This window comes from Phocoena sinus, chromosome 3 (assembly GCF_008692025.1).
Source record: "Phocoena sinus isolate mPhoSin1 chromosome 3, mPhoSin1.pri, whole genome shotgun sequence".
NCBI lineage: Eukaryota > Metazoa > Chordata > Mammalia > Artiodactyla > Phocoenidae > Phocoena > Phocoena sinus.
Genome location: NC_045765.1, coordinates 99541861 through 99562657, shown reverse-complemented (window position 1 = coordinate 99562657; position 20797 = coordinate 99541861).

Here is a 20797-nt window from a genome sequence, read left to right as displayed (position 1 = left end):
CTACAGTTGGGTGGGGGTATTGGCAGGAGATTGGTGGGCTAACTCTAAGCTGCTCTATCATAACTGGAAGTGGGACTATATTTTTGTTATCACCATAGTCAGCAAATTTATAGTATTTCATTCATGTATAGGAATTGAAAAGGGAGCTTGGTGTAAGTGGTTTGGGAAGAGAAACGTGATGGAGTTGACTGATTTGAAGTCAGTTCTATGCTGTAATTTCCCGAGGCTTTGTTGGCAACTGTGTACATGCTGGGGAGGGTAGTCTTCAGGAGAATATGGGTTCCCATGTGAGAAATGATATATTGAGAGTCTGAATAATCTTGAGGATGTGCTAAAGACACATCAGTTTTTATATGAGAAAAGTAATATATCACAATGAAGTATTCTACCTCTGAAATAAAGTTATGGTTCAAAATAGACTAAAATATGGAATGATTTTAATCACTTGGAGGAATGCAAGAACAGGACATTTATTTGTCATTGATGTTAGGAATATTCTTCAAGGTGTCGAGAAACCTGATATTTCACACATAGAGAAGAATTATAATGTTCACATACCATGTGGCCCTACAGTGAAGAAAGCTAATGTTAAGTACATATAGTTCATTGGTTTTGAATTTTTATAATCAGCCTATAACGAAAGCATGATGAAAGCCCATCATGGTTTAAAAATTCGTTTAAATACAAAAAAAATGGACAGTGTAAAAGTCAAAAGTGAAAGTATAACTTGCAGAAGGAGGAAAATAGAGAGGGAATGTGGGGAAGGAAGGATTTATGTACTACATCATCATTTTACATAGAAAAGACTCAAATGATACTGGAATTTTAAAAAAGTCTAAATGCATTATTAAATTTACCACGTTACCTAACCAAAAGTTTTAAAATAATAATTTGTCTATCAGATATTGCAGGATAAGAGGAGGAGGAATGGAGACATTGCAAGTGCATTTGATCCTTCTATTTTATAACAGGAATTCATTAGATATTACATGAAGTTATAAAATACGAATGGCATAAGCATATTATCTAAAGTCACGCAGTAGCTGTATGAGGAATTCAAACCAAAAATAATTGAGAGAGGTTTACTCTGCAGGGTGAGGTGGGATGGATAAGGAATAAGGAAGGAGAAATTTGGGTCTCTATGTAAATTCTGATTATTTTATCACCTTGTGCTTATGTCATTTTAATAACAATTTAAAAGTATCCATAAAAATACCATCTGAAGATACCATAGCTTTCTCATGTGATAACTTCAATAAAGCAAGCTAAAACTTTTCTGTTTTAATATCAAGCTTGAGCCAAAAGGATTCTGGGATTGGAGTGAAGAGGAGACTTAAGGAGGGACAAGATTCTTTATGTCTCTGACAGAGGGAACATGTGAAATGAGAGTGAGAATGCAATATAGAGGGTAAGAGACTGCTAGCGAGAGAAGGTGATAAACTAACTTGATGAATAAATACATGAAGTAAAGATTTAATTCCTTTTAACATCTTTGGGTTGTTAAGACTGTTTCTTTGAATGAGATTCAGCAGAGCCAAGATTACAAAGAACCACTGGTTATATTTTGAATACACATATTTTGTTATGAATTTATTTTTTCTCAATTTATTTTCTCTCAATTTATTTTCTTAACATTTCTCCTTACATTCACATTATCATTATTTTTATCAAATGATTCTTCTTCTCTCTAAACTATTATTTTCTGAAATTCCCATTCTATCTGAGTTCATATTTCATTCCAATGCCAAACGTATTTTAGTAAAATACCTCTTTTATTATAGTAATTCCTTGTTCAGGAATTCAAACTGACTTTGTACTGTGTAATGCATTCAGAAAAGCATTGCCATATAATTTATTACTAATAATGAATTACACTGAGAAAATAGGCATGAAGTGGGGGATGTCTTGGACAACGTGAGATATATATGGTCACCCTTGCTTTTAATCTATGATTATCTGCAGGATTTTCTTTATCAACGACTTTTCTCCTCGCTTGGAATTCATCCCTGCCATCTCTCTCTGTCTCTCTCTGTCTCTCTCTGTCCCTGTCTCTCTCTCTCTCTCCATCCTAATTTTCCGGAATAAGAAATCCTCCCTAATGCTTTCCTAACTGTTTGGTTCACACCTCCTCTCTTAAAAATTTAGTCCCTGTTGCATCACATAGTACTTCATTAAAGAAGTCTTATATTGCTTTCCCACTGTTCTGCAGAAACGATTCCTGCTTTCTCAGAATCATAAACTCCTTGACAACAGAGGTTGTTAAATCCTGTGTCAGTCAAGGCCCCAGAAAGAAATAGTCAGTCATTCATACTGGGAAAATGTAAGATTTTCATGAAGCGGCTCTTTGCAAAGGTGTGGGCAACAAACTCAAAGGGATGGCACTGCATCCTGGGGCTATAACAAAAGGGGAATGTATTGCAAGTACCCTGGCTTGAGGGGGCAAGTAGAGGGAGCTGTTCTCAGAGCCCAGACAGTAGCTATGACTGGCAGAGGGACACAGCTACTTGGAGAGAGGCCAGAGTAATAAGTACCCAGATCTTATTCTTCTACCTCTGTGATGCTATTTTCCCCCATTCCCCCAAATATTAGTTCCTACATGGATTGATCAACTGGCCAATCCTATCATCCTGGTATGACAGCGAGGGTTACTGCTCTCCCCACAGCCCTCAAATGAAGCATCAGGAATTGTTCTCAGCCATCCATATCCTTTCATCTGTCAGTTCTTTTCCATTTTTGGGAGGGGTTTTTATAACATTTTTCACATCACAAAGCAGAATATAGGACTCAGAATAGATAATCCATAAATAGGTGTTGACAGATTGTTGATCTGATATCAAGTTTTGACATTTAATTTAATGATTTTTAAATGTTAATTGGTATTTTTCTTTTTCTTGTTTTCTGCAAAAACAAACAAAAATACTACATAATTTCCCAGCTCTCACAATTAATATTTTATTACTAAAGGTAAAAGAATGAATCCACTTTTAGAGTTATTTATTTCTTGTTTCCTCTCACTGTTGATTGGTCTATTTGAAAAAAACAAAAGCTCAGTGTTAGCATACACTGTAGAGTTTACAAATCACTTTAATATATATCATCTTTTTGCGTCTTCAGCTCTTATTTTTGAGTTCACTATAAATAATTTTCTTTAGCCATGTTTCATATCATTTTTTTTTTTTTTTTTTTTTAAACATCTTTATTGGGGTATAATTGCTTTACAATGGTGTGTTAGTTTCTGCTTTATAACAAAGTGAATCAGCTATACATACACACATGTTCCCATATGTCTTCCCTCTTGCGTCTCCCTCCCTCCCACTCTCCCCATCCCACCCTTCCAGGCTGTCACAAAGCACCGAGCTAATATCCCTGTGCCTTGCGGCTGCTTCCCCCCAGCTATCTACCTTACTACGTTTGTTAGTGTGTATATGTCCATGACTCTCTCTCGCCCTGTCAAAACTCACCCCTCCCCCTCCCCATACCCTCAAGTCCGTTCTCCAGTAGGTCTGCGTCTTTATTCCTATCTTACCCCTAGGTTCTTCATGACATTTTTTTCCCTTAAATTCCATATATATGTGTTAGCATACGGTATTTGTCTTTTTCTTTCTGACTTACTTCACTCTGTATGACAGACTCTAGGTCTATCCATCTCATTACAAATAGCTCAATTTCATTTCTTTTTAAGGCTGAGTAATATTCCATTGTGTATATGTGCCACATCTTCTTTATCCATTCATCCGATGATGGGCGCTTAGGTTGTTTCCATGTCCTGGCTATTGTAAATAGAGCTGCAATGAACATTTTGGTACATGACTCTTTTTGAATTTTGGTTTTCTCAGGGTATATGCCAAGTAGTGGGATTGCTGGGTCATATGGTAATTCTATTTGTAGTTTTTTAAGGAACCTCCATACTGTTCTCCACAGTGGCTGAACCAATTCACATTCCCACCAGCAGTGCAAGAGTGTCCCCTTTTCTCCACACCCTCTCCAGCATTTATTGTTTCTAGATTTTTTGATGATGGCCATTCTGACTGGTGTGAGATGATATCTCATTGTAGTTTTGATTTGCATTTCTCTAATGATTAATGATGTTGAGCATTCTTTCATGTGTTTGTTGGCATTCTGTATATCTTCTTTGGAGAAATGTCTATTTAGGTCTTCTGCCCATTTTTGGATGGGGTTGTTTGTTTTTTTGTTATTGAGCTGCATGAGCTGCTTGTAAATTTTGGAGATTAATCCTTTGTCAGTTGCTTCATTTGCAAATGTTTTCTCCCATTCTGAGGGTTGTCTTTTGGTCTTGGTTATGGTTTCCTTTGCTGTGCAAAAGCTTTGAAGTTTCATTAGGTCCCATTTGTTTATTTTTGTTTTTATTTCCATTACTCTAGGAGGTGGGTCAGAAAGGATCTTGCTGTGATTTATGTCATAGAGTGTTCTTCCTATGTTTTCTTCTAAGAGTTTGATAGTTTCTGGCCTTACATTTAGGTCTTTAATCCATTTTGAGCTTATTTTTGTGTATGGTGTTAGGGAGTGATCTAATCTCATACTTTTACATGTACCTGTCCAGTTTTCCCAGCACCATTTATTGAAGAGGCTGTCCTTTCTCCACTGTACATTCCTGCCTCCTTTATCAAAGATAAGGTGTCCATATGTGCGTGGGTTTATCTCTGGGCTTTCTATCCTGTTCCACTGATCTATCTTTCTGTTTTTGTGCCAGTACCATACTGTCTTGATTACTGTTGCTTTGTAATATAGTCTGAAGTCAGGGAGCCTTATTCCTCCAGCTCCTTTTTTCGTTCTCAAGATTGCTTTGGCTATTCGGGGTCTTTTGTGTTTCCATACAAATTGCGAAATTTTTTGTTCTAGTTCTGTGAAAAATGCCAGTGGTAGTTTGATAGGGATTGCATTGAATCTGTAGATTGCTTTGGGTAGTAGAGTCATTTTCACAATGTTGATTCTTCCCATCCAAGAACATGGTATATCTCTCCATCTATTTGTATCATCTTTAATTTCTTTCATCAGTGTCTTATAATTTTCTGCATACAGGTCTTTCGTATCCTTAGGTAGGTTTATTCCTAGATATTTTATTCTTTTTGTTGCAATGGTAAATGGGAGTGTTTTCTTGATTTCACTTTCAGATTTTTCATCATTAGTATATAGGAATGCCAGAGATTTCTGTGCATTAATTTTGTATCCTGCTACTTTACCAAATTCATTGATTAGCTCTAGTAGTTTTCTGGTAGCATCTTTAGGATTCTCTATGTATAGTATCATGTCATCTGCAAACAGTGACAGCTTTACTTCTTCTTTTCCAATTTGGATTCCTTTTATTTCCTTTTCTTCTCTGATTGCTGTGGCTAAAACTTCCAAAACTATGTTGAATAAGAGTGGTGAGAGTGGGCAACCTTGTCTTGTTCCTGATCTTAGTGGAAATGCTTTCAGTTTTTCACCATTGAGGATGATGTTTGCTGTGGGCTTGTCATATATGGCTTTTATTATGTTTAGGAAAGTTCCCTCTATGCCTACTTTCTGGAGGGTTTTTATCATAAATGGGTGTTGAATTTTGTCGAAAGCTTTCTCTGCATCTATTGAGATGATCATATGGTTTTTCTCCTTCAATTTGTTAATATGGTTTATCACATTGATAGATTTGCGTATATTGAAGAATCCTTGCATTCCTGGAATAAACCCCACTTGATCATGGTGTATGATCCTTTTAATGTGCTGTTGGATTCTGTTTGCTAGTATTTTGTTGAGGATTTTTGCATCTATGTTCATCAGTGATATTGGCCTGTAGTTTTCTTTCTTTGTGACATCCTTGTCTGGTTTTGGTATCAAGGTGATGGTGGCTTCGTAGAAGGAATTTGGGAGTGTTCCTCCCTCTGCTATATTTTGGAAGAGTTTGAGAAGGATAGGTGTTAGCTCTTCTCTAAACGTTTGATAGAATTCACCTGTGAAGCCATCTGGTCCTGGGCTTTTGTTTGTTGGAAGGTTTTTAATCACAGTTTCAATTTCAGTGCTTGTGATTGGTCTGTTCATATTTTCTATTTCTTCCTGATTCAGTCTTGGCAGGTTGTGCATTTCTAAGAATTTGTCCATTTCTTCCAAATTGTCCATTTTATTGGCATAGAGTTGCTTGTAGTAATCTCTCATGATTTTTTTTATTTCTGCAGTGTCAGTTGTTACTTCTCCTTTTTCATTTCTAATTCTATTGATTTGAGTCTTCTCCCTTTTTTTCTTGATGAGTCTGGCTAGTGGTTTATCTATTTTGTTTATCTTCTCAAAGAACCAGCTTTTAGTTTTATTGATCTTTGCTATTGTTTCCTTCATTTCTTTTTCATTTATTTCTGATCTGATTTTTATGATTTCTTTCCTTCTGCTAGCTTTGGGGTTTTTTTGTTCTTCTTTCTCTAATTGCTTGAGGTGCAAGGTTAGGTTGTTTATTCGAGATGTTTCCTGCTTCTTAAGGTGGGCTTGTATTGCTATAAACTTCCCCCTTAGAACTGCTTTTGCTGCATCCCATAGGTTTTGGGTCGTTGTGTCTCCATTGTCATTTGTTTCTAGGTATTTTTTGATTTCCTCTTTGATTTCTTCAGTGATCACTTCATTATTAAGTAGTGTATTGTTTAGCCTCCATGTGTTTGTATTTTTTAAAGATCTTTTCCTGTAATTGATATCTAGTCTCATGGCGTTGTGGTCGGAAAAGATACTTGATACAATTTCAGTTTTCTTAAATTTACCAAGGCTTGATTTGTGACCCAAGATATGATCTATCCTGGAGAATGTTCCATGAGCACTTGAGAAAAATGTGTATTCTGTTGTTTTTGGATGGAGTGTCCTATAAATATCAATTAAGTCCATCTTGTTTAATGTATCATTTAAAGCTTGTGTTTCCTTATTTATTTTCATTTTGGATGATCTGTCCATGGGTGAAAGTGGGGTGTTAAAGTCCCCTACTATGAATGTGTTACTGTTGATCTCCCCTTTTATGGTTGTTAGTATTTGCCTTATGTATTGAGGTGCTCCTATGTTGGGTGCATAAATATTTACAATTGTTATATCTTCTTCTTGGATCGATCCCTTGATCATTATGTAGTGTCCTTCTTTGTCCCTTTTAATAGTCCTTATTTTAAAGTCTATTTTGTCTGATATGAGAATTGCTACTCCAGCTTTCTTTTGGTTTCCATTTGCATGGAATATCTTTTTCCATCCCCTTACTTTCAGTCTGTATGTGTCTCTAGTTCTGAAGTGGGTCTCTTGTAGACAGCATATATAAGGGTCTTGTTTTTGTATCCATTCAGCCTATCTGTGTCTTTTGGTGGGAGCATTTAGTCCATTTACATTTAAGGTAATTATCGATATGTATGTTCCTATTTCCATTTTACATATTGTTTTGGGTTCGCTACTATAGGTCATTTCCTTCTCTTGTGTTTCGTGTCTAGAGAAGTTCCTTTAGCATTTGTTGTAAAGCTGGTTTGGTGGTGCTGAACTCTCTCAGCTTTTGCTTGTCTGTAAAGGTTTTAATTTCTCCATCAAATGTGAATGAGATCCTTGCTGGGTAGAGTAGTCTTGGTTGCAGGCTATTCTCCTTCATCACTTTCAGTATGTCCTGCCACTCCCTTCTGGCTTGTAGGGTTTCTGCTGAGAGATCAGCTGTTAACCTTATGGGGATTCCCTTGTGTGTTATTTGTTGTTTTTCCCTTGCTGCTTTTAATATGCTTTCTTTGTATTTAATTTTTGACAGTTTGATTAATATGTGTCTTGGCGTGTTTCTCCTTGTATTTATCCTGTATGGGACCCTCTGTGCTTCCTGGACTTGATTAACTATTTCCTTTCCCATATTAGGGAAGTTTTCAACTATAATCTCTTCAAATATTTTCTCAGTCCCTTTCTTTCTTTCTTCTTCTTCTGGAACCCCTATAATTCGAATGTTGGTGCGTTTCATGTTGTCCCAGAGGTCTCTGAGACTGTCCTCAGTTCTTTTCATTCTTTTTTCTTTATTCTGCTCTGCAGTAGTTATTTCCACTACTTTATCTTCCAGGTCACTTATCCGTTCTTCTGCCTCAGTTATTCTGCTATTGATCCTATCTAGAGTGATTTTAATTTCATTTATTGCATTGTTCATCGTTGCTTGTTTCATCTTTAGTTCTTGTAGGTCCTTGTTAACTGTTTCTTGCATTTTGTCCATTCTACTTCCAAGATTTCGGATCATCCTTACTATCATTATTCTGAATTCTTTTTCAGGTAGATTGCCTATTTCCTTTTCATTTGTTAGGTCTGGTGGGTTTTTATCTTGCTCCTTCATCTGCTGTGTGTTTTTCTGTCTTCTCATTTTGCTTATCTTACTGTGTTTGGGGTCTCCTTTTTGCAGGCTGCACTTTCGTAGTTCCCGTTGTTTTTGATGTCTGTCTCCAGTGGCTAAGGTTGTTTCAGTGGGTTGTGTAGGCTTCCTGGTGGAGGGGACTAGTGCCTGTGTTGTGCTGGATGAGGCTGGATCTTGTCTCTCTAGTGGGCAGGTTCACGTCTGGTGGTGTGTTTTGGGGTGTCTGTGGCCTTATTATGATTTTAGGCAGCCTCTCTGCTAATGGGTGGGGTTGTGTTCCTGTTTTGCTAGTTGTTTGGCATAGGTTGTCCAGCACTGTGGCTTGCTGGTCGTTGAGTGAAGCTGGGTGCTGGTGTTAAGATGGAGGTCTCTGGGATATTTCCACCGTTTAATATTATGTGGAGCTGGGAGGTCTCTTGTTGACCAGTGTCCTGAAGTTGGCTCTCCTACCTCAGAGGCAGAGCCCTGACTCCTGGCTGGAGCACCAAGAGCCTTTCATCCACACAGCTCAGAATAAAAGGGAGAAAAAGTAGGGAGAATTAGTAGAAGTATGAGTAAAGAAAGAAGAAAAGGAGGAAAGGAAGGAAGGAAGAAAGAAGCAAAGAAGGAAAGAAAGGAGGGAGGGAGGGAGGGAGGGAGGAAGGAAGGAAGGAGGGAAAGAAGGAAAAAAGACAGAAAGAAAGATGATACAGTAAAAATAAAATAAAGTATAATATAGTTATTGAATTAAAAAATATTTAGAAAAAAAAAAAAAAAAGGGACGGATAGAACCTTAGGACAAATGTTGGAAGCAAAGCTATACAGAAAAAATCTTACACAGAAGCATACACATACACCTTCACAAAAAGAGGTAAAGGGGGAAAAATCATAAATCCTGCTCCCTGAGACCACCTCCTCAATTTGGGGTGATTCGTTGTCTAAAGGAGGGAAGGAAGGAAGGAAAGAAAGAACGAAGGTAAAGTATAATAAAGTTATTACAATTAAACTTAATTATTAAGAAAAAGAATTTTTAAAAAAAAGTCATGGACGGATAGAGCCCTAGGACAAATGGTGGAAGCAAGAGTATACAGACAGGATCTCACACAGAAGCATACACGTACACATTCACAAAAAGAGGAAAAGGGAAAAAAATCATAGATCTCGCTCCTAAATTCCACCTCTTCAATTTGGGATCATTCCTTGTCTATTCAGGTATTCCACAGATGCAGGGTATATCAAGTTGATTGTGGAGCTTTAATCCGCTGCTTCTGTGGCTGCTGGGAGAGATTTCCCTTTCTCTTCTTTGTTCTCACAGCTCACAGGAGCTCAGCTTTGGATTTGGCCCTGTCTCTGCGTGTAGGTCGCTGGAGGGCGTCTGTTTTTTCGCTCAGCCAGGACGGGGTTAAAGGAGCCGCTGATTCGGGGCCTCCGGCTCACTCAGGCCGGGGGTTGGGGGATGGGGGTAGGAGGGGCACTACGTGCGGGGCGGGCCTGCGGCTGCAGAGGCAGCGTGACGTTGCGGCAGAGGCCGGCGTGATGTTGCACCAGCCTGAGACCCGCCGTGCGTACTCCCGGGGAAGTTGTCCCTGGATCCCGGGAACCTGGCAGTGGCGGGCTGCACAGGCTCCGCGGAAGAGGGGTGTGGAGAGTGACCTGTGCTCGCACACAGGCCCCTTGGTGGCGGCAGCAGCAGCCTTAGCGTCTCCCGCCCGTCTCTGGGGTCCGCGGTTTTAGCCGCGGCTCGCGCCCGTCTCTGGGGTTTGCGCTTTCAGCCGCGGCTCGCGCCCGTCTCTGGGGTTCGCGCTTTCAGCCGCGGCTCGCGCCCGTCTCTGGGGCTCGCGCTTCCCGCCGCGGCTCGCGCCCGTCTCGGGGGCTTGCGCCCTCAGCCGCGGCTCGCGCCAGTCTCTGGGGTTCGCGCTTTTAGCCGCGGCTCGCGCCCGTCTCTGGAGTTCCTTTAAGCAGCGCTCTTAAACCCCTCTCCTCGCGCACCAGGAAACACAGAGGGAAGAAAAAGTCTCTTGCCTCTTCGGCCGGTGCAGGCTTTTCCCCGAACTCCCTCCCGGCCAGTCGTGGCGCACCAACCCCTTCAGGCTATGTTCAAGCCGCCAACCCCAGTCTTCTCCCTGAGCTCCGTCCAAAACCAAAACCCGAGCCTCAGCTCGCAGCCCCGCCCGCCCCGGTGGGTGAGCAGCAAGCCTCTCGGGTTGGTGAGTGCTGGTCGGCACCGATCGTCTGTGCAGGAATCTCCCCGCTTTGCCCTCCGCACCCGTCGCTATGCACTACTCCCTCATATCATTTTTAAATTCTTATTTTTTCTACCCTGGTTTAATTTCTGTTGATGATAAATACTAGACTAATATCTTACAGATTTCATTCCCTTCTTCATTAGCTCCACAGATTTTTCTTGGCCTCAGGAAAGGTGTGGAAGCTTTTTGAAAGATGCATTTTTAAAGATGCAGATTTCTACTCTTATACATTGGAAATAGTGTATTTCATATCCATTTACATTTGCCCTGTAACTACAATATTGAATTTCTTTAATGTTTTAGCAATGGATTGGTCTATAAGCAAACTCTTTGCTATACTGAATTTCAGTAGAGCAGTTTCTACTAACTATATATATTTTTTCTTTTTGCAAGAATATTTGTCTTCTTTTTGTTTTCTCATGTATGGATTGATCTTGCCTTTATTGCAACCTGAGAAACATTTATATTTTCAGTATCCCCTGGTGGTATTAGAAGACCAACTCCAGTGCAGTATCTACTGTGATTTAATCCTTGTCATTACCATTTCCACAGACTTCCTTATTTCACCATAATTCTTTCCTGCCTCCAAATTTGCTCACTTGTATGGTTTGGTCCCATTCTTTGAGTTTTAATCAAATGGTTTCCCACTAATTCTTGGTGTATCACATCTGAATGGCATTGAGTGCTAAATTTCCACCCACCCCCAGTTTTCTCCTTCCATTTCTTTCCTTCTTTTACAGATTATGAGAAAATGCTCACTTCTGGCTTCAGTTTCCCCACTTAACCAATAATCTCTTCATTAGATCCACAGATTTTTCTTGGCCTCTAGCAAGGTGTGGAAGCTTTTTGAAAGACGCATTTTTAAATTCATTCTATATTCTTTTTTTTTTTTTTATATGTTGGGGGTAGGAGTTTATTAATTAATTAATTATTTTTTTTTTTTTGCTGTGTTGGGTCTTTGTTTCTGTGTGAGGGCTTTCTCTAGTTGTGGCAAGCGGGGGCCACTCTTCATCGCGGTGGGCGGGCCTCTCACTATCGCGGCCTCTCCCGTTGCGGAGCACAGCCTCCAGACGTGCAGGCTCAGTAGTTGTGGCCCACGGGCCCAGCTGCTCCGTGGCATGTGGGATCCTCCCAGACCAGGGCTCGAACCCATGTCGCCTGCATTAGCAGGCAGATTCTCAACCACTGCGCCACCAGGGAAGCCCCCATTCTATATACTTTTAATTCATTTTGCTTTTTCTTGTGTCACTTTTTATTTAGTCATTTTATAGTTAATACCTGTGAAAGTCAATGCTGGCTACATCTGATGAAAAATTTTTGCTCACAAAGAAGACCATGACGATTTATTCTCTTCTGCTCTTGCATCACGTACATGAGGTTAGCACGCTGCTTTATCCCAGTCTGAAGTAAGAGACTTGATATAGCCTGATGCTTGGTTCATTTTAAACAGGTATTCTACTTAATAGCAAGGTTGAGAAACTCCTGCCAAGTCTAATAGGCATAGATGCTTTCAGGTAAATAGAGCACAAAGCTTCACAGCCCATAACAGCAGGAGTTGAGTGAACTAAATTTTTTATTATAGTCATTTAGAAATTCATTTAAATATTGCTCATCAGCATCCATTGATCTCAATATTTTTCATACAGTCTGAGAGGCTGGTATATATGCAGCCCTAATGTGTTAGACTCTATCAGATTGTTTATGTAAAATTTTTTGGTACACTGTGTTGATTTCATTTTATGGTTTGTTTTAGGCTGTAACAGTACTGAAGTAAATTCCTTTTCAACTTAGACTGATGTGTCTTGTTTAGTTCTAGTTACTTGGAGTTCATTGGTGTAATGAATTTCTCCTTTAGTGATCCACAAGTTAATCCTTTTGAAGTCAATAAGTTTATATGCATAATAATACAAGTACACATTTCTGTTGTTTCTGGCTCAGTACATTCTTGCAGAAAGAAATGGTTTTGCTGCTTAATGAATGAAAATCATTGCTTAGAACTAGGAATATGGTAAATGTTCCTCTGCACTGAGTGAATGAAGTTAAAAATATTAGGCTTCAGCTTAATCTGGCATATTTACATTTTATAATACAGATAAGAATTTTGGGATGTATCATGTCTTTCATTGCTCAAAAATGTTATATTTTCTATGACTTATCCTATGAAAGGTTGTGAGAAATTTTACGAGGAGTCTGTGACTATTTGACATGTGTATAATTGATATAGTATTCTTGTCCACCCAGAAAGAATAGAAGATTCATCCTGTTAAACCCTCATGGCTTGGCATAAACTTCAGTGTTTCAAAGAAGCATCTATCAAAGAAAACATAGGAACACCTGTTAGAACTTTGACACTCTCTGCCCTTGTACTATGATGCATGTTGAAGGTGGTAGGACAGATAATGAGAAAATGCTTCTTTCTGATATCAGTTTCCCCACTTAACCAATAACCTCTTCATTAGCTCATACCCATTCTAAAGCCCTCTGGCCCTCTTTATGGAGTTATGGAGACAAACCAGAAATACCTGCTTTAATGTTATCTGGTTTATCATATTGTATTACAAATGCCTATTTCCATATCTATACATCTCAAGAAACTATTCAGTTTTCAGGGAGGTTCCTAGAGAGGATGTATGTGGGCTTTTTTTTCCCACCAGTTTTTTTCTGAAGTTGGCATGGTGCCTGGTACCTTATAAGTACTAAGTAAATTTCCTGAATGAAGTATTATTATAAAGTGTTTACCATAAGTAAGGAAGAATGAGAAAAGTTTTAGTGAGGGATATAAAAATATACCACTGAACATAATCTAGTTGTTGAAATGGTAAATGTGCAAAAAAGGCACAAGGCCCTGAATGATTAGTGCCAAATACATATATCCCCTAAGGATTAGTAGGGGAAAGACTTCACTTTAGCCTGGAAAAGGATTTGCCATGGAGGAAGAATTTGAGCAGATTGTTCAAGAGTAGTTTTTATCCACCTTTAGTCCAATGTTGATTAAACACAGGGATTTTATGATCATTTGTTTTTATATTCCTATTGCCTATCACACTGGTACAAAGTAGGTGTTTCAAGAAATCTGTTGAAAGCCTGTCAGATGAAAATGGCAGAAAGTATGCTAGAGATCAGAGCATGAGGTGTACAGAGTTATGAGATGGCATGGCCTATTTAAACAAGGAAGGGTTACTAGACCTTCCTAGTGATAGCATGGAATTCTTGTGGCTTGAAGAATAGACCACAAACATGGAATGCAGATTCTATTCATGACAGCAAGCCATGGCTCTGTAAACTCAGAGGAGCCACTTTACCTCTCTGAGAGTCAGATGATATCCCGTAAAATGAGAAGTTTCATATCTATCACCAAGTTTGTTATGGAAATTAATTGAAGTAATGTATATGTTATGGACTGCATGTTTGGGTCCTCCCTGAAATTCATATGTTGAAATCATAACTCCCAGTATGATGGCTTTAGGAGGCGGGGCTTTCGGGAGCCAATTAGGTCATGAGGGTGCAGCCATTATGAATGGGATTAGTCTCCTTATAGGAAGAGATAGGAAAGAGCTCCTGCTTCTTCACCACACCCAATCTCTTTCTCTTTCTTTCTTTCTCTGTAAGGGGATGTTGAAGCCATCATGGTATTTGATCCTAGGATAGAGAGTTATATGGCATTTAAAAATTGTTCTAATGCTCTCTTCTGGGGGCCACTCGAGCCATGTATCAACACCATCAGAAATTGTCCTTGTGTCTTATAAGAAGTGAGCTCATAATGTTTGTCTAGACATTGCTATGATTGCAAATCCCTAGCCTTGATTTGTCACGAGAACGAGGATGTACATGTTTGAGAGAATGATGGTTTTCTCTTCAAATTCTGGTACATATAATAACTCTTGGTCTTAACTTGTGGAGTTTATGTGACTCTCATAGGAAGGGATTCAAGACATTCTCTAATTATCGGATCTTTACGGTTATCATTTGGTGATGGGGGAAAGCTGCACTACAGAGAATGAATGTTAATAAAATATTCCTTGAGTAGCATTGTTTAGTAAAGGCTAGTGCTCAGTCAGGCAAACCCATCTTCAGATTTGAGAGTCAGGGTTTGTTACTCTAAAGTTTGTAACTCTGTATAGATGCAATAGTGAGTTTTGCATATTTGTACTTCTTACCTGATTTTTACATGTTAATAAAACCTAGAAAGTGCTAGCACTTAGGTCTTATTTACTTTGAGGAGCAGATTTGCAAATGTTGAAAAAGTAATTGGAAGAATGGTGGAAATCAAAATTATTTACACATTGAAATGAGCAGCTAGATGCCAGGTTTGGCATGAACGAATGTTTGTTCCTGATAAAAAGTAGATCTTTGTAGAGGTGTTAAGAAGATGTTACTCTGTGATCAGCCAGTTTCAGTTGAAAGTTTTGCCTCAAGTTTTGGGCTTTTCATTAAACTTGGTTCAAATGAAAAGCTTTTTCCTTTCGGCTGTTAGGTTTATGCTTGAAATATTACTATCTCTGTATTTATTTGCTTTGTGTTTGATCTAGAAACACAGTAAGAAATGCATCACTAAGATGTTAAACGTACATATATTAGTGAGTAGAAGATGGAATGAGGATGCTTGTGGATATTCATATTTGTTGACAAAGGCCACATGAAGTGAATTTATATTGTATTCAAGATAAAGCCATCATTAGGCATGATTAGAATTTATGTGAAAAAGAGAGATAGAAGAAATAAATTGTTGGTTTGAACAAAGCATTATCTTTTTCTTTGAGGGAACATATTCCAATGCTTCTTTTTTTTTGTTGTTCTCATTTCAATAGGATATATTCTTGAATGAAAGATGATTATTTGACAAAGAAATTAGTGTCTTAAGCAGAATGATCTAGCACCACATTGTGAAGGTGATGGTATTTAATGTTTTATTTTTAAAGTATATATCATATTATTAACAACATAGTAGCTGCTCTATCCTGTGTTGTCTTGGTCCATGCTGACAACAAAAAGATAAATACAGTGCATACCAGGGTTCCTCTGGTAATACCAAGAACATGACACATGTCATCCTATGATAAATTGGCTCTGTGTCTGCTCAATTTCAAATCTAAAGCTCTGGAGGCAGAAGTGTTAGGAAGCAGGCATAATTCTGGCATACAGAGGCCTCAGATGCACAAAATTAGTGTGCATGAAACAGATAACAGAGAAGGAGATCCACAGTGAGAGGAAGTTTGCACAGGTTTGTGGACTTCCTGGGGTTTAGGTAGTACTGGCAGATGTTAGGTGGGAAAAAAACATCTGTAAGCATGATAATGAGCATTCCCAGAATCTGAAGTGACAACTGTATCCAGCACAAATGCTGTCTTGTTGCCCTATTTGCATACCAATTAAATTTTAAAATAAAGAAACAAATATTGGGTTACTGAATTTGTTTGACAAATAATCTTCAGGGCTTACTCAGTACAACTGGGTCAGGCGTGTTGGCTGTTTGACAGATGTTGTATCTATGAAAGATTTAAGCAAAAAGTGTATCCAGATTGTTACCACCCACAGTTTTATAACTAGGAATCTGAAATAGGTTAGAGATGGTTTGATACCCTGAGGCAGCCACAATAGAGTGCTTTTTCTCTGTGCTCTGCTAATGTATTCAATAGATAATATTTAATATTTAGTATTCAAAGTAGGAAGTTTAAAAAAATCATTGTAAATCTAACATTGCATTTCTTGGTATCTAGTATTTTAGATTTGAATTGTACATTATACATTAAGAATTTGATTTTTTAAGAGATAATTCCAATCTTCACAGTCATTGGAACCTGAGGATATGATTATATGCAATGAGGTTGTCAAGACTCTTCTCTAGAAGCTTGAAAAGAAATACAAATATATATATACTCCCCAATTTTGGGTATTTCAGGTATATTTCACAATTTCTAGGTTATATGTATTGTGTTTAAAAACATGCCTTTTGAAGGGAGAAATTTATTGTCTACAGGATGTGACATATTAAATAGAAGAATAAAATTTCAATATAGAGTTCAATTCAATAAACATAGAATATTTGCTAGGTACCAGGTACTATGTTAAGTCCTAGTGATATAAACATGAATAAGACATGGGCTAGGGTCTTAAAAACTTTATAACTTTGCTTGGAAAATGGATACAAACACAGATTATTTCATTATAATCGATATGCACAAGAGGAAAAGTAACACACCATAAATCTTACTTCTAGGAGTTTATAAGTGAAGTTAGATACCAATTCATCTTTGTTTTATACAATGGACATTTTTCTGAAATGTGTGCTAATCAAACATGTAAATCGAATCATATTTCCCTTGACAAAACTTCAGAAGCACATTTTATTGCTATTTGCATGTTCTTTTTATTTGGTTTATTTTCAGTAGGTGTTGGATTTTCCTGTTAAAATTCTTTCTATCTCTTTTCCTCCCCGTTTTCCTATAATCATTTAAGCCCTTAAATGCACTAGAAGTACTTGCTATTTGAAGGACCCCTGAGGTGAATCATTATTTAAACTGAAAATTGCTTTGTTTGAACAAAAGTTACCTTTTCTTTTATCTATTTTGAAAAAATAACTATCCATAATATTTTCTTCAGGTAGGGTATTCAAATAACAAAAATTAATTTTGGTGAATATTTTCTTAATCACCGTACGTTCATTGATTCAACCAACATTTGTTGAGATGCTATCAAGTACTATGATAACTCAGCTGTATGAGGCTTTTTCTTCTCTCAAATAATTCATACTCCTGTGGTAGATGTAAACCAATGGGCAAAACATTGGAGGACAGAGGGGTGAATGTCGTAATAGTGGTATATTTGAGGTGCTTTGCCAGCTAAGAGAGCCTAAGAATAGGAGAGGGACAGAGGTGGGAAAAGAGCAAAGTGAGACAGGTGACCTAGAGAGGATGGCCCCTGACCTGCTTCTTGAGGGGCTGGTAGATGAAAGTGGGTAGAAGACATTACAGGTAGAGAATAACTTGTACAACAGCTTGGCAAGTTGAGAGCATGGTATAACAAGGGGAACATCCAGAGAGTCTTGTTGATCTACATTCTAGATTAAAGGGCACATATGAAGTTATAGCAGGAGAAGAGGCTGGAAAGATGAGACATTAAAGGGCCTTGGATGCTACATTAAGTAAGGAAGATTGCTTTATCCTAAAGGGATTAAGGGGGTCACTTCAGTGTTTAAACAATGGAATGATACTGTCTCATTTACATTTTATTGTTTTCACAATCTGAATTTTTTATTAGACTAGGAAATATAATTTATTTCATAAAAATTAATTTTGTTACAGTAGGAATGCTAAGTGTTATTTACAGGCCGTAGTTTACAGAATAAACAGAGGTGGGATTGGGCCCATCCCTGCATCCCTGGGGGGGGAAACCATGTCCATGGCTCAGGTGGGTGGTCCAGCCCTTTGCTCCCAGGAGAGCTGCTCCCTGCACCCAGGCTCCTGGTTACCTCTCCTCAGAGGGCCTGCTAAGGGACCTGGCTCAGCTGCCTGGTTGCCTGGGGAAGGGGACCAGAGGGCCCTGGATCGTCCAGTGGATGAGGAGGGTCCCTCTGGAGCCCGGGGCACTGCGAGAGAAGGCAGAGGGAGAGCCACGTAGAAGATGCATTGACTGACCCTGTGGACTCAGAGAGTGCAAAATTTTAGAAAGAGTACTATGACAACAGTTAGTGAGTCTAGAAGTGCTGGAACAAATGATACAAGAAATGAAGGTTATTTGAAAAAAATCCTTAATGCTGCTGTGCTTTTCAAACCAAGCATTATCAAGTAGCCTAATTAGGTTTGGACCACATTATTTTTAATCAAGTAAATGAGACTGGTACTTCACAGAAGCTTTTGTATTAGCAAGGTTTCTTGTTTCCAGCTGGCCTCCCTAATCCAACCATGCATCTCTAGCCACATGGGAAATTTCAGCTCAGGTTGGACAGAGGCTTCTGCTGGCTGGCCCAGCCCCTGGCCGACCACCCTTCCTGCTGCCTGCTCTCTGTGGAAAGGCTCTCAGAGGGCAGACGCTTCCTTCTTCTTTTTGTAGCTGACATTGCTATTGCCAGAGCACCATGGACGGAGGCCCAAGTTCTTTCAACAAAGCAAAGACTTGCATGAGATGTGACAGATCTATAGAGCTGCTTATCAACAAGGAAGAGGCAAGGGGGTTAGCACTTCCAGGAATATGACAGAAAGAAAAGGAAGAGTAAAAAGCTGCTATCACACCTGCCACAGAGGGCAATAAAAGATATGTGAGATGGCAGGGCAGAAAGCTAGTGAGGGAGTGGAGTGCTTGGTGAACAAATGGCATATTTGGGTTACCGAAAGTATGTTAGAAACCTTTTTTTTAGGTCATATCACTCCTGTGATGAAAGAGGAGGGTCATTCTGAGTCACATGGTTATCACAGTGTGGTAGATCATCGCCAGCACTAAGGACCTACAACACAGCAGCGTATTTGCTTTCAATTCTCTGGTCTGGAAAAACAGAAGCCCTTATGTATAGATTATCTAAAAAGGACCAAACAACGTTGGAATGCTGTGGATGAATAGCCCGTTTTAGATCTCGTCTGTAGAGGATTAGAATAACAATGGATTCTCATCTGGAAATCCACTGAATCATAGGTCATGGACCAGAAACTTTGGTAAAAGTTCAGTCAGGCTCTTTAAACACAGTTTTATTAAGGGCTAAATCATGCCATAGGTGCTGGGGTCATTGAGACAGAAGTCACTCACTTCTCACCATTAATGAGTGTACAGAATCCTTGATAGATAGTTGAAATTCTATTTGATAAGAGCTGTTTTAGAGTAATTAGTGGGATCATGGGTTAGATTTGGGTTTGAGGAAGCTGGAATGACATTATCACAGCAAGAATGGTCAATGATATCTTTCTGAAGAAGGTAGAGCAGCAGTGGGTGTGGAGGTGAGCTGAGGGGCGTTCTAGAAGAGACAGGGGACATGAAACTGCAAAGTGGTGGGGGAGTGCTGCAAGGTGTTTTATTTGGTTGAAGCCTAAACTGGGAGGAACGGCATATCAGAATTCAAGCTGGAGGCATGGGCTGGTCCTGGAGCTTGGGAAACTTATATGCCTGCTAAGGAGAAATGGAGAGTTTGGGGGTGAGAATCAGTGATGGATGGTAATCAGGGGAGTGAGTAATTTGACTAGTTGCACATTTTATAAAAGTCTCTCTGATGGCTTTATCAAAGATGGATCTGGGAAGAGGGTCTGGGGAGAGGAGATGCTTGGTCTGGAGCGTTGGTAATTGTGATATAAGATCTAGCTGAGAAACATTTCAGCATTTAAATGGGCAGTGGGTAACTGACATGGACACAGTCAGGGTTATTGGAAGAAAGGGGAACCAATTTTAGTGAGAAGGTAATTAATTCCATTTGAGACGTGTTGAGGCAGAGAATAAGATACTTTTTCACCTTTGATTTTTGAGCAGAAGTATCAGTCTGTGAGGTACAGTAGGATCAAGAAAGGACATGGGTTTTATAAACAACATCCAAGTGTAGAGAGAGAAAGTAGCATAAAACTCAGGAAAGAGGTATATCAGCACATGTCAAAGGGCTGAGTTTCAGTTTTAGAGATTTCTGCCTTGTGAGTTTCTGTGTTTGTATGTGGATGTGATTTAGGGTGGCAGAATTTTTGAACTAAGGACAGGCCATGATGAGAAGGTCTTAAATGGCTTTCAGTAAATTTTGTGTGAATAGAAATAAACTCCTAATTTCATATGAGCAATATTGATTCTTTTCCTTTTGTCAGAGGTTTAGTCAGTAATAACTAAAATGTCTAAGTTCCTTTTCACTGTAACTCACCATATGAGCAAATTGTTTAGAAAAACAAGTTTACAGTTCTAGCTTCACTTCTTATTTCTTTTCATGGCACCCTTCTGATGGGTCTCTCTTCCATAGTTTTTTTCCCTCTATTTATGGATTTTGGCTAATTGAGATAATGTGCCTATTTATATTAGTCCTATTCTATTTTTTGGAGAGGTTTTCTTCTCATCAACAAAGTAGGGAACATAAATTACTTGTCCTACTTCTTCTAGCTGGTATTGAGTTCTTATCTTTACCTTTGATCCTTCACTCTAGTTCCCCTCTTGTAACCTATGCACTGAGCAGAGGAGAAATTGTCTTTTTGAACATCATGTGATGTTCAAATCTTTGAGGTGGCTATTTATTCATGCAAGCTTAGCAATAAAAATTCATTTTCATCGGGAACATATTTTGCTAAAAAGTGTTTTTAAAAAG